A 12936-nucleotide genomic window follows, 5' to 3' on the forward strand; every position below is an offset into this window, starting at 1 on the left:
ACAGGTGATGGCAACAGGCTGGGTTGGAAAGGGGCAGTCAGGGAGTCATGGACACAGCTATTGTGTTGTCACTGATGCTGCAGTAAGAAGTGGACAAAAACAAACAAGATGTATACTGAAGGCAGCATTCACATTTATGTGCATTGAACATGCCCAGATTGATGGACATTCTTGGACCCCTGGATCAGGGCTGCAGGTCCAGGTTCTATGGCAGTACAAAGCCTGGACAGAAGCCAGGCCTTGCAATGTGCACTCCCTCCTCCACTGACAGTTTCTGTGCACATTCCATTCACCACAATGGGGACTTGTAGTTGCGCTTTTCACACTGTAAATATGGGCTCAAGAATCCCGGCTTGCAAAGAGCTCTGTCTCTAAAGCCAGAACCAGATGAAGATGCCATGACTTGAGCCCCTTGACAGCCAGGCTCCAATTAACCAAAGAAAGGTAGCAGGATGAACCAGCACAACCAGCAACAACAAGCATTTACATTGCAAAAATTTAAACACCTATAATGTGAATGTAATATTTGCAAACTATGCTAAAACTATCCGAAGGGTTAAGCCCCCCTCTCCACATGGTTCCTGTCCCCAACTTTGTATAATGTCGTGGTCCCCCACTGTCTCATTATTTCATAGTGCATCCAACAAGTTTCACTTTAAGATTAAGAAAAATATAAACAATGAAACTTTGTTCTAGTTTCATTTGGTCTAATTTGATTGATAAATTTATAGCAGTGGTTTAAAAGGAAGGTTAAGGAAATGGATACAGGCTGTACAGCGTGCAAGGAGTGTCTGGCAACAATCAATGTGATGTGTTAGACCTAGGGTGATTGACATGTTCGTGGTTACAGCAGAGAGGCCAAGGAAGGAATGGGCATGCAAATATGCATTGTATTGTTTCCTACAGGGAATTATTCCAAGGAGGGAAAGGATCAGATAGCCATTAGTATTCCAATATACACAGGGTGATTTCTGCTAGAAGGAGTCAGTGATTGAATGTGCATTGACACCCTACTACTTTTCCACCTCAGTTGTGCGGGTAAATACTAACTGGGCATGAAAGCCGGGTTCACACTAATATGAGGAAAGCATCCTTCCACACGGCCCATATTCACTTCACTTCTGCAGAAGTAAAGCTCAACTCTTCCAGGGGGCTGCAGGAGTGCGAGAGCGCTCCTATAAATACAGAATGTGATAGTAAATACAGAACGCCGATCACATGCAGTGTGCCCCTGCTTCTTCATAAGTGTACCTGTGCTGCGCCTAGACACGCGGGGCAGTATCACGACGGGCCAAGCGCTATCCTGCCTTGCGTAGTGTCTAAAGTTCATTCAGACACATACTTGGGTATTTCTCCGGGCTAATGCTTGACCTTTAGACAGAACAAGTCGCAAACATCGAGCCAGTCCCGGCTCACTGTTTCCGACTTGTTCTGTTTAAAGTTAATGCATTAACTCTGAGAAATTCGTGTTGTATGTTTGAACTTTAGCCTCCTCACACACAAAAAGCTGTTGAAATGGCCCCTGGTCTCAAGCCCCCATTCCTTTTTAGGTCTCGCGTCAGCGAAGGACCTATTGCTGCCCAGTTAGCTCTGAAGGGACCACAGACCGGGGCACGAGCGCCGATTGCACCTCGTGGACGCGCATGCCCAGCCCCGCCTCCCGAGCCGTGCACATCTCAGTCAGAGTCAGCCATGCCTCTCAGTCGCGCGCGCGCACACACACACACACACATACGCACACACACACACACACACACACACGCACACGCACACGCACATACGCACACGCACGCCAAGCCCCACTTACCGCATCAGTGGCCTCAGCCGCCACTCCTTCTGCTGCCACCGGTCCTCTGCCATCCACTCCGTGGGCGCGGGCTTCTCCGAAAGACAAAAGTCCCGCCCCACGACAGCCGTGAGCGTGCACATCCCGAAACCGGAAGTTCGGGAGTGTTCCCGAAACCGGAAGTTCGGGAGCGTGCACGCTCACGGCTTGTTTAACAAGTTGTCGCTTCTCATCTTAGTCTGAGACGCTTTGGAAGTTGGCTTCTGGCTGAGTGTTCAATTGAACAATTCATTTTAAATGAGGCACTAAAAGACGCTAATATGGCCACAAAAGATCTGCTGCTTTTACCTCTAGCAGCGAAGGCAAGTTTTATGACACAGAAAGGCGTAGAGGGATTTTATTCAACACCCCCCATATTTTCTCTCTCTGGATAGCACACAGTCAGCTCGTTGCTGAACAATCCCGGGCCTGTGCTGCTAGACTGAGAAAGCCACAAATCTGCCTTGGCCCTGAGCGGAGAGACGTCATGAATTCCTGCGCTTGTAGTTTGCAGGAAAGCCCTCGGCCCGCGAGATGGAGCCGCTCCAAGGGTTTCCATGGCAAAGGGATAAACAGGAGGAAACAGTGAGGGGATCCCGTTATTTTACAGCATTCTGCCTATAAACACTCAACGCGGGGAAGGAAGTGGCCTTTCCCTCTCTAGTAAGGCAGCTCGCGCACTGCAGGACCCTGATCAGTCCATGTAGCTCGCAGGGCACGCCGGGTGCCCCTCTGCGTGTCCCAGGTTGAAGAGGGGCGCTTCTATGTGGTAAGAGCCTGACTACTAAACATGGTTCAAAGAAGATTTCCTTGTTCTTGCCTTTGAAGCCTTTTCCCACAAATGCACAGAGAAGCTGCCTGCAGGTTGGTGCCCTACCATCATCTCAACATGCGCTCCATGTATCAAGGTATGACTTTGCTAAATACCTCTAGAAGCTATTACAGGTGCTGGCTTGTAACTTTATTGTATGACTGTCATGCGGTGCCTCCCTATGGACATTTTATTTCAAAGGGGAACCGAAGCAGAAGGCTATCTTAAAAATGTGTTGAAAATATATTCTAACATGTGTTTATCAAGAATATATAAAAAAAATGTATTGATTATTTAAATATTAGTTTTAGCAAAATCAATTGTTCCTCGTTGCCCCATATATCCATCCACTCATCCTCCCTCCCACTGCAGCTATACATTTATCTAGTCACCTCATCCATTCAACCATTCAGCCATTTATCCTACTATCTGTTGCACATGATTTATCCATCCATCATCCATCCATTCATTCACACGTTTACTATCAATATAACCATTCATTTTACAACGATCTTAGAACCCCTTCATCCACCCATCAATCCATGCATCCACCCCTACTACACTTCTCCATCCATCCATTCACACATCGGCTTATTCATCCAATCATCCACTCATTGAGCATCAGTGCATCCAATTATCCTACGACGATCTGACAACCCATTCATCTTCCAATCAATACATCCATCCACCCATTCATCCCTGCCACTCTAATCCATGCATCCGTCCATTCATCCATACTACACAAGTCCGTCTCTTCTTCTTTATTATATCCACTCATTCATACTACATTATTCCATCCATCGATCATTTCATCTAGTCATTTATTGAACCCATCCATACATCCACAGTTACTGTTTTTTGCATTTACAAATTCTTAAGTATGCACTCATTGCCCGGCAGTCTCTTACTCTCGCTCTCTCTTTCTCTCACCCCATCTGTCTCATAAGATTACACTTGCTCACGATATTGCCTCCCCAGCTTTCTCTTCCCCTCTTCTTCTCTCTCTCTCCTTGTCTTTATTCCCCTTTTCAGTATTACACCCCCTTATATTTGCTTCTTTTTTCGTCATTCTCTGTGTCCTATGTCATGTTATTCAACATTATAAAACCAGGTGAACATGTCTTTGAGTGTGAACAGTTCAGTGTAAAACTTGGTTTGTTGACAGCCCTTTCTTGTGACTGCTCTCCCCTGTGTACACAGCCGGGCTGTATTGACATACATCTATATTGATTTTTAGGTCTCGCGTCAGCGAAAGACCTATTGCTGCCCAGTTAGCTCTGAAGGGACCACAGACCGGGGCACGAGCGCCGATTGCACCTCGTGGATGCGCATGCCCAGCCCCGCCTCCCGAGCCGTGCACATCTCAGTCAGAGTCAGCCATGCCTCTCAGTCGCGCGCGCACACACACACACACATGCACACACGCACACATGCACACACACACATGCACACACACACACATGCACGCACACACACACGCACACACACACACAAACACACACACACACACACACACGTGCCAAGCCCCCAAGCCCCACTTACCGCATCAGTGGCCTCAGCCGCCACTCCTTCTGCTGCCACCGGTCCTCTGCCATCCACTCCGTGGGCGCGGGCTTCTCCGAAAAAGACAAAAGTCCCGCCCCACGACAGCCGTGAGCGTGCACATCCCGAAACCGGAAGTTCGGGAGTGTTCCCGAAACCGGAAGTTCGGGAGCGTGCACGCTCACGGCTTGTTTAACAAGTTGTCGCTTCTCATCTTAGTCTGAGACGCTTTGGAAGTTGGCTTCTGGCTGAGTGTTCAATTGAACAATTCATTTACTTTCCCCCCCAAGAGTGCAAAATATTGAATGGAGCTGTAGGTATTTGTTTTATTTACACCCGCGAGGGGAGGCCTAGTGGAGATGCTTTTGTTGAACTGGAAGACGAAGAAGACGTGAAAATGGCCGTGAAATAATGGGCCACCGATACGTTGAAGGTTGGTTTGGAGTGTCACATCAAAGTTCATAATCCTGTATTCCTCGACAACCATGTTCTCATAACCCGTTTTCCCCTCATTGTTTCAGTGTTTAGGTCGAATAACGTGGATTGTGTTTTAAAACACATAGGCCCTAACAGCCCAGACACGGCGAACGATGGTTTTGCTCGTCTTCGCGATCTCCCGTTCGGGTGTAATAAAGAAGAGATAGTGCAATTCTTCTCGGGTATGTCGTGTTCCTGTGTAAAAGTGCCATTGATTAACTGTCATTTGTCCGATAGTATTGCACATACGCTCCCGCGCCGCACATTGACCTATTGTTTACGAGTTCGAATCTGTATAGTTTTAAAAATGGTTCTTATTTAAGTATCGCATGCGCCCAAATTCCGAATGTTTACGTTTGTCCTCATTACTGCCTTTAACTTGAGTGCTATACCTTAAAATCCATAACATGCAAATGTTTCTCTAAAACGTGTTTTTTCCGAATGAGTGTATACTCCACTACATCGTGCTATCGCATTTGTGTCGTGCAATCAGATGCTGTGCTTACGCTTTCAGTACCTATTTGAGGGTATACACTGGGACCACCAGCCCATTGTGTTCTAAGAGCTACTTATGTTTAATTAAAATCATTGTGCACTACTAATATTGGTGTTCTAATAGTGACCACATCCGACAAGATCACATGTGCCCACCGTATGAAAGATTACCAGCAGTGATCACTTCACCTTGGGTGCATCAGGCAGTGATGTCAGCAGTAATGTGAAAATGGCTTTGCTAATTTCGAATGCCTCTCCCATGCCAATCCCACCTGCAGCACCTCAGCACGAAAATGTAGTAATTGGTCTTCCAACACGATTTCACTCTAAAATCTGCTTTAAATATATTTGGACGTTCAGCCATTTGTCTTAAGCATATACATTCTGAAAACCCACTTTCACCTTGAATTCACAACTTTAGCCTGTTATTAATTCAACAAATCAGAAAGTTCCAATTTAGTAGGTAGAGATGTACATAGTGCTATTTCTAGCTAGCCATTCTTAAACAATAATTTTAGTAGAATAGACGTGATCCACGTTATGCATCTTACCAACAACGTTCAGTGCTTCGTTTTAGCATAAAGATCTCAATGAGTTGCATTTTATTTCTTTATGTGGGTGTCTGCTGTTAATTTGCTTATTGTCTGTTTGCGTTTTGACATGTTTTTGTTAAAACACCCTGTTGTTTAGTTACTTTAACTTGAAGCGTGCGGGGTGTGTTATTTACCTTACAGTACCTTGATTTGTGAATGTTAAAAGTACAAGTGCTAAACTACCGCACAGTGTTTAAATGATTGTGTTTTCTAAAGCATTAAGATTTTTGGGCATGTGATGTTAATGTTGCCCCCCACTTGGGGTTATTTGTCCTTGGGTTGAACGGTTGGAAATCGTGCCAAATGGGATAACACACTATATTTTTCGCACAGCGCTCTGTATGTCCTCTAGGGTCACTGACGTACGGCTAACAAAGGAGAGTTTCACACCTACAGTATCGGCACGTGCAGTATGAACGTCTAGAGAAATTTTTAGACCGGACAGACCGGCAGGCTAGCTTATAGAAAAATGGCTGTGCCAGGGTAAGGAAGCGCGCGCACCTAGGAACCCGGTCAGACCCAAGAAACACACTTATTAAACTACGGACACCACAAGACCTGAAGAGAGCACTGGGACCACTGCACCTGTTGCAACATTGGTAGCCACACCCCTGCTCGATACTAGAGACAACTACTGCTGACCTATGGACATTACAGGAGGAGGGGCACAGCAGGCATGGTCCCCTTGAGACAGCAAAGAACAGGCACAGGCAGCCCTCACTAGGTCCACAGCAGGGCAGGGTCACAGCTGGTGCTCTTTAAATGTCCCCGCCATGGTCTGTAATGATGCTTGCTCTGTAATTTCCCAGGTTCTGCATTTACCTTTCTTCATAATCTCCGTTCCGCCTGGGTGGTCCCAGCTGCTCACTTCCGGGTTTATTTTGAATGTTGCAGATAGGGGAGGCTGCATAAGGAAACCAGTACTGAAGTATACCACCCAGGAGGGAGTCCGGTGCACATAGGCGCCCAGATCACCATCATCTTAAAACGTGGCGAAGTTATATCATCATCGAGATGGGGCACAAATGTTAAAATGTTCAAAAACCTGGCTGCCTGTGGCGTGTCGGTGAACAGGATTCAAGTGTCACCTATGCAATATTTGTGAAATCCTATGATGGTGCGAAAAGAGTGTGATCAGATTGCCCAGGAAACCTACATCTCTAGGCCAGTGTGCGCCAGCAGAATGACATGGGTACCATGGTGTACTGATCTAGGATGGCAGAAGAATAATATTTTTTAGACCAAAACCAAAACAAAAAAAAGGAGATAATAGCGCGCAAGAAGAAAACGCGGATAGGATGAGAGAAAGCAACACGAGTGGGGTGGTAAGCACTTGTGGGAGACAGCTAAAAAAGTATTGAAACTGCAATAGGTCTGGCCTTTGATTAAGTTAAAGCCATTTGCTTTGCTAATGGTATTGTATAGCTAAGCAAATGGCTTTAAATTAATCAAAGGCGAGACCTATTGCATTTTTAATGCTTTTTTTTTACTTCCTCATTAGTTAATCGCCCCACCTCCAATTTTGTCTAGTTGGGAGACTCAGCTGAGAGGCCAACAACTGAATGGGTGCGTGCGAAGAGTCAGGTAGCCTGTACTTCTGCCACGCACTTTTGTTTCTAATGCTTGACGGGGCAGGCAGCGCTAGTCTCTCACTCGCCTCTCTGCATGCATGCTTAGCTCCCTTTGTTAGTTTTCCTTGGCCGGACTTTGGAGGGTAGTGTGATGACCCACTTTGGGGGATAGTTCAGAGTCAGGTAGCCTGCACTTCTGCCACGGTCTCACTAATTCAGAGCGCACTTCTTTTTTTACTGCCTCATTAGTTAACCGCCCCACCTCCACGTTTTTGTCTAGTTGGCAGACTCCACTGAGAGGCCAACAACTGAATGGGTGCGTGCGAAGAGTTAGGTAGCCTGTACTTCTGCCACGCACTTTTGTTTCTAATGCTGACGGAGCAGGCAGCGCTAGTCTCTCACTCGCCTCTCTGCATGCATGCTTAGCTCCCTTTGTTAGTTTTCCTTGGCCGGACTTTGGAGGGTAGTGTGATGACCCACTTTGGGGGATAGTTCAGAGTCAGGTAGCCTGAACTTCTGCCACGGTCTCACTAATTCAGAGCGCACTTTTTTTTTTTTACTGCCTCATTAGTTAACCGCCCCACCTCCAAGTTTTTGTCTAGTTGGCAGACTCCGCTGAGAGGCCAACATCTGAATGGGTGCGTGTGAAGAGTCCGGTAGCCTGTACTTCTGCCACACACTTTTCTTTCTAATGCTTACGGAGCAGGTAGCTCTAGTCTCTCACTCGCCTCTCTGCATGCATGCTTAGCTTCCTTTGTTAGTTTTCCTTGGCTGGACTCTACCGCCCTCACTCTACCGCCCTCACTCTACCACTCTACAGCCCTCCCGCTACCACTCTACCCCCCTCACTCTACCACCCTCACTCTACCACTCTACCGCCCTCACTCTACCGCCCTCACTCTATTACTCTACCACCCTCACTCTACTACTCTACCACCCTCACTCTACCGACCTCACTCTACCGCCCTCACTCTACCGCTCACACCCTCACTCTACAACTCTACCGCCCTTCCTCTACCACTCTACCGCCCTAACTCTACCACTCTACCGCTCTCACTCTACCGCTCTCACTCTACCGCCCTCACTCTACCGCACTCATTATACCACTCTACCGCCCTCATGCCTTCACTCTACCGCCCTCACGCCTTCACTCTACTGCCCTCACGCCTTCTCTCTACTGCCCTCACTCTACCATTCTACCACCCTCACTCTACCACCCTCACCCTACCACTCTACCGCCCTCACTCTACCGCCCTCACTATACCACCCTCACCCTACCACTGAACCGCCCTCACTCTACCACCCTCACTCACTCTACCGCCCTCACTCACTCTACCGCCCTCCCTCACTCTACCGCCCTCCCTCACTCTACCGCCCTCCACCACTCTACCGCCCTCCACCACTCTACCGCCCTCCACCACTCTACCGCCCTCCACCACTCTACCGCCCTCCACCACTCTACCGTGCTCCACCACTCTACCGCCCTCCCTCACTCTTTTGCCCTCCACCACTCTACCGCCCTCCCTCACTCTACCGCGCTCCCTCACTCTATCGCGCGCCCTCCCTCTATCGCCCTCCCTCTATCGCCCTCCCTCTATCGCCCTCCCTCCCTCTATCTATCGCACTCACTCTATCTATTGCATCACCATAGCATCACTCAGCACCACCACAGCATCACTATGCGCCTCAACAGCATCACTGAACGCCACAGCATCACTTGTCGCCAAAACATCACTCATCGCCACCACAGCATCAATCTGTGTAACCATTCAACAACAACTGGTTCAAATATGTTCTGTCAATGTTTCAAGCTTTATTACAAATGTCACAAAAAGATGTTAAATGTTTTCACTTCTGTTCTTGGATTTTCGTCACAATAAAATACACTGAACTTAATCTTCACAAAAGTTATTTACAAAAGTTTAAGCTATTGCCATTATACATTACAATACCTTTTATTTAAGTATTACTTATTAAAAAAATTAAAAGCCATTGTTATTTGTAACATCAATACATCTAAGTCACGTAAATACAACACACATTGCATTACAAATGCTATAGGTGTCACATTTGCGAAAGTTAAAACTATTGGCATTGTAAATGACAAAGCTATTAATTTAGCTATTTTCAAAACCAACACATAAATACAAAATTTGTCATTTACAATACCAATAGCTCAAACTTTCCTAATGTGAGACCTATTGCAAATGCTTGTTTTCTATTGTTGCTGCCTGAAGGCTCTATGTCTCAGTACGTTGTATGCTCTCTGCTGGCAGAGGGGTCATCTGAAAGTCATGAGTTTGATCCGTGATATACATAATTCAGCTCTCCATCCTGCCGGGACTGATCCTGAAGCAGCAGTCGACAATTCGGGTTGCTGAATTGTGGGTAACTGCGTCAAGGAGAGAAAGTTGCCTTCTATTCATTGATTGTTCCCCAGCAAGGACAGACCATGCTAGTTTAACTTGTTTCTATTTCCATTTCCGGCCATTGGCCTCTTGCTGGGCTGCTATCTCCGATGCGTGGAGCTGTGTTTGTTCCTCTCTGGAAGTGTGTACTGTTTTGGGACCCCTGGCCTCCTCTGGCTGTATTTCTGACTCAGCTCAGACTTCTTGGACCTCATGGGACTTTGAAATCTGGTCCTGGGGAGAGGTGAGTGGCTGGTGAACTTTTTTCCCTCCAGGTCGTTCTGGGTTTTATGGGCTCTTTGTTTATGTGGTGCCCTCCCCCTTTCGTTTTTATGCCAGGAACCTGTGTTTCAAAAGCCAGAATTGGGACTTCTGTCCTTCAGTTCAGCCTTTTGGCATCAGGGTTGTCCTCTAGTCCTGTAAGCAGACATTAGGAGATAGCTCTTATTGATTGTAATGGGGAGTCCATTCCAATGAGGACCACCTAGGAAGCATTCAAACATCAGCATGATTGTTTCGTACCCTCTGGCCGATGGTTTAGGTTGGGCTCCAGTTTTCTCGTACCCTTCTTGGTTCTGCTTGGGATCCTTACAGCAGCTTTGTTGTGATCTCTAGAGACAAATGTCTTATCCTAGTACTTTTATCCCATTTCGATCTTGCTTCTGGAGGACGTTGTGATATGCTCTTCCTCATGCCTCAAGTTGCTGCCAGGATCTCTTGGAGAACTTGCTTTCTTGATTGCTGGGGAGCATCTTGGTAGCTTGGATGCATTGTTTCTTGCAGTTGTACCTTCCTACCCTGCGGGCAATGGTATCTGCTGAGGACTTTTTGACTACTTTATTTAGTGTGGTGCTACCAACACCAAGGTCACAGGTTTGTCTGTGTTTGATATGGGTTGTGGCAGGTGTCCTTGAGACAGGGCTGTGCACCTATCATAAGCCATTGATTGCTGACATCAACATGTAGTTCGAGCACATCTCTCCAGCCCTCAGAGAACTCAGACGGCTTCCAGTTAAGTTGCGAGCCAGCTTTAGAACAGCCAGCCTCACGCATAAAGCCCTACACACAGGTAAACCAGAACACCTGGCCGCCAAACTCAAATGGGCAGGCCAGTCCAGAAACCTCAGGAGCTCCAACTCTCTATTGCTCATCCCGCCAAAAACTCGCAAAGCATAGAACCACAGCCAAATCCTTTGCTGGAAGCGCACCAAAAGTCTGGAACTCCATCCCACCCCACATCAGAACAGCCCCCTCGTTTCCAAAATTCAAAAGCCTATTCAAAGCCCTCTTTCTCGACCGCCCTCGAGCGAATTGATAGACGCTAGGCAGTTCCCCAACCGACACTCCGTTTTTCATAAATTTCGAGATTGACAACACGGACTCAGATCAAGAAATCTTTTTGTGTATAAATGGTTTGAATGTCGATTATGCATGGTTGAACATCAGATTTGACTTGCACCCTCTGCTCCTCTCCCCCTTCGACCATATGCTTGTTCCCTTCCTGCTCTAACCACCATATTCTCCCATTCTCTTGTTTCAACTGTTTGTACATTATTGTATATGCTGTGAAGCGCTCTGATACCCACGGGTCCAGTTAGCGCTATACAAAACTCCTAAAATTAAAAATTAAACATAATGTAGTTTAACTCTGTTACTTCAGTGATGTTCTTACCTTTTCTGTAACTAACTGTGCTAAAGAGCTCTTTAGCACAGGTACTTGGCTGAGTAGACGCCAAGGTTTTGTAAAATGCAGTAATTGCAAGGCCTGTACACATGGGGTCAATATGGAGAAATATAAACCAGGACTTATTAGGAATATGAAGAAGATCAGAGGCAAATATACATGTAAGACCAGTTTTGCTGTCCCCATCCTGCAATGCCCTTGTGGCTTGCAATATGTGGGCAGCACCATTCTAGAAGTCCACAAGAGAGTCCTACAGTATCTGAGGGCTATCAGAATTGGGGACTGAACATATCCGGTTGCCCGTCATTTCGAAAAATTCCATAACAAAGACTCCAAAGGGTTGACCTATTATGTAATTGATGCAGTGGATAATGACCTAAGAGGGGGAAACAGGGAGAAGAAACTAAGGAGGTTGGAATCTCGATACATTATAGAACTTAATTCCAAACAGCCAGCGGGTTTGTATATTGAAGAAGATTTGCACACACATTTATGAATTCAGTTTAGGTAGGAAAGAGCCAATAAATTAAAAAACAGTAATAAATGAACATTTTGTTTTTTTAAAAAGTTTTATAGACAGAATTGGTAAAGATTTAATAAGGGAGAGTTCCACAGACAGTGTCATGTCGGATGAACACATGCCCACTGGGGCTTAATGAAAGAACACATTATATGTAAAAGGAAAAAGTTATATATTGTGGGTTGTTAATTGTATGAATTAATTTTAAATAATGGTATTTGTGAGCCCACTTGGGCAAAATCCCACATCAGTAATTCGCAATTGTGAATAACATCGGTAAAATAAGTTGTTGCAAAATCAGCGCTACCTAATTAATTTTTGGCGCAAATGGAGCATGAATTCAACAATAATGTTTCTATATATTATGTCCATGGCACATGAAACCTGTAGTTTGGAACTAATAGTCTGTCTTCACTATCACTTGTTTGTAGTTTGTAAACATGTCACGTGTTATCACGACAATTTAAAAAAATGGCAGCGTTCTATGGCTTTGTGATCAGTGACCAAGACTGCGATGCAGTCGAAACGCGTCTGGTAGCGGCCGACAATAAAATCTATGGAATCACACACGGCTTCATCATTTTTTAAAAAAGAAATAAGGAATATTTAGGAGCCCAGTCTTGTGGGGTCTGTGCAGGTGAAGCAACTCTCGTTCTGGTGGAGGCAACTTATACACGAGGCAAACGGAAGAGAATATATATATATATATATTTATTTTTTTTCACAAAGGGAGACGAAGCTGCACTTCTGGGGGCTTCAGTTCACAGCATTCTTTTATTTGGCAAACAGCATTTCGCACCACAACGCGTTTCAACATCCGTCTTTCTCAAGTGGTGCCAAAATCATGTTGCTCCAATTGACACGCCTTAAATACAATTAATGGCATTTTGGGAGCTGGCAATGAAAAACGAAAGACAATCTGTTTTTGAACTGCCACAAAGTATAAATTGGCATATGGGAAAATGCAACACTAAAGAGCACTGTGCAATTAATTATTTCGGGGACTTCCA

The sequence above is a fragment of the Lissotriton helveticus genome, chromosome 12, assembly GCF_964261635.1.
Source record: "Lissotriton helveticus chromosome 12, aLisHel1.1, whole genome shotgun sequence".
NCBI lineage: Eukaryota > Metazoa > Chordata > Amphibia > Caudata > Salamandridae > Lissotriton > Lissotriton helveticus.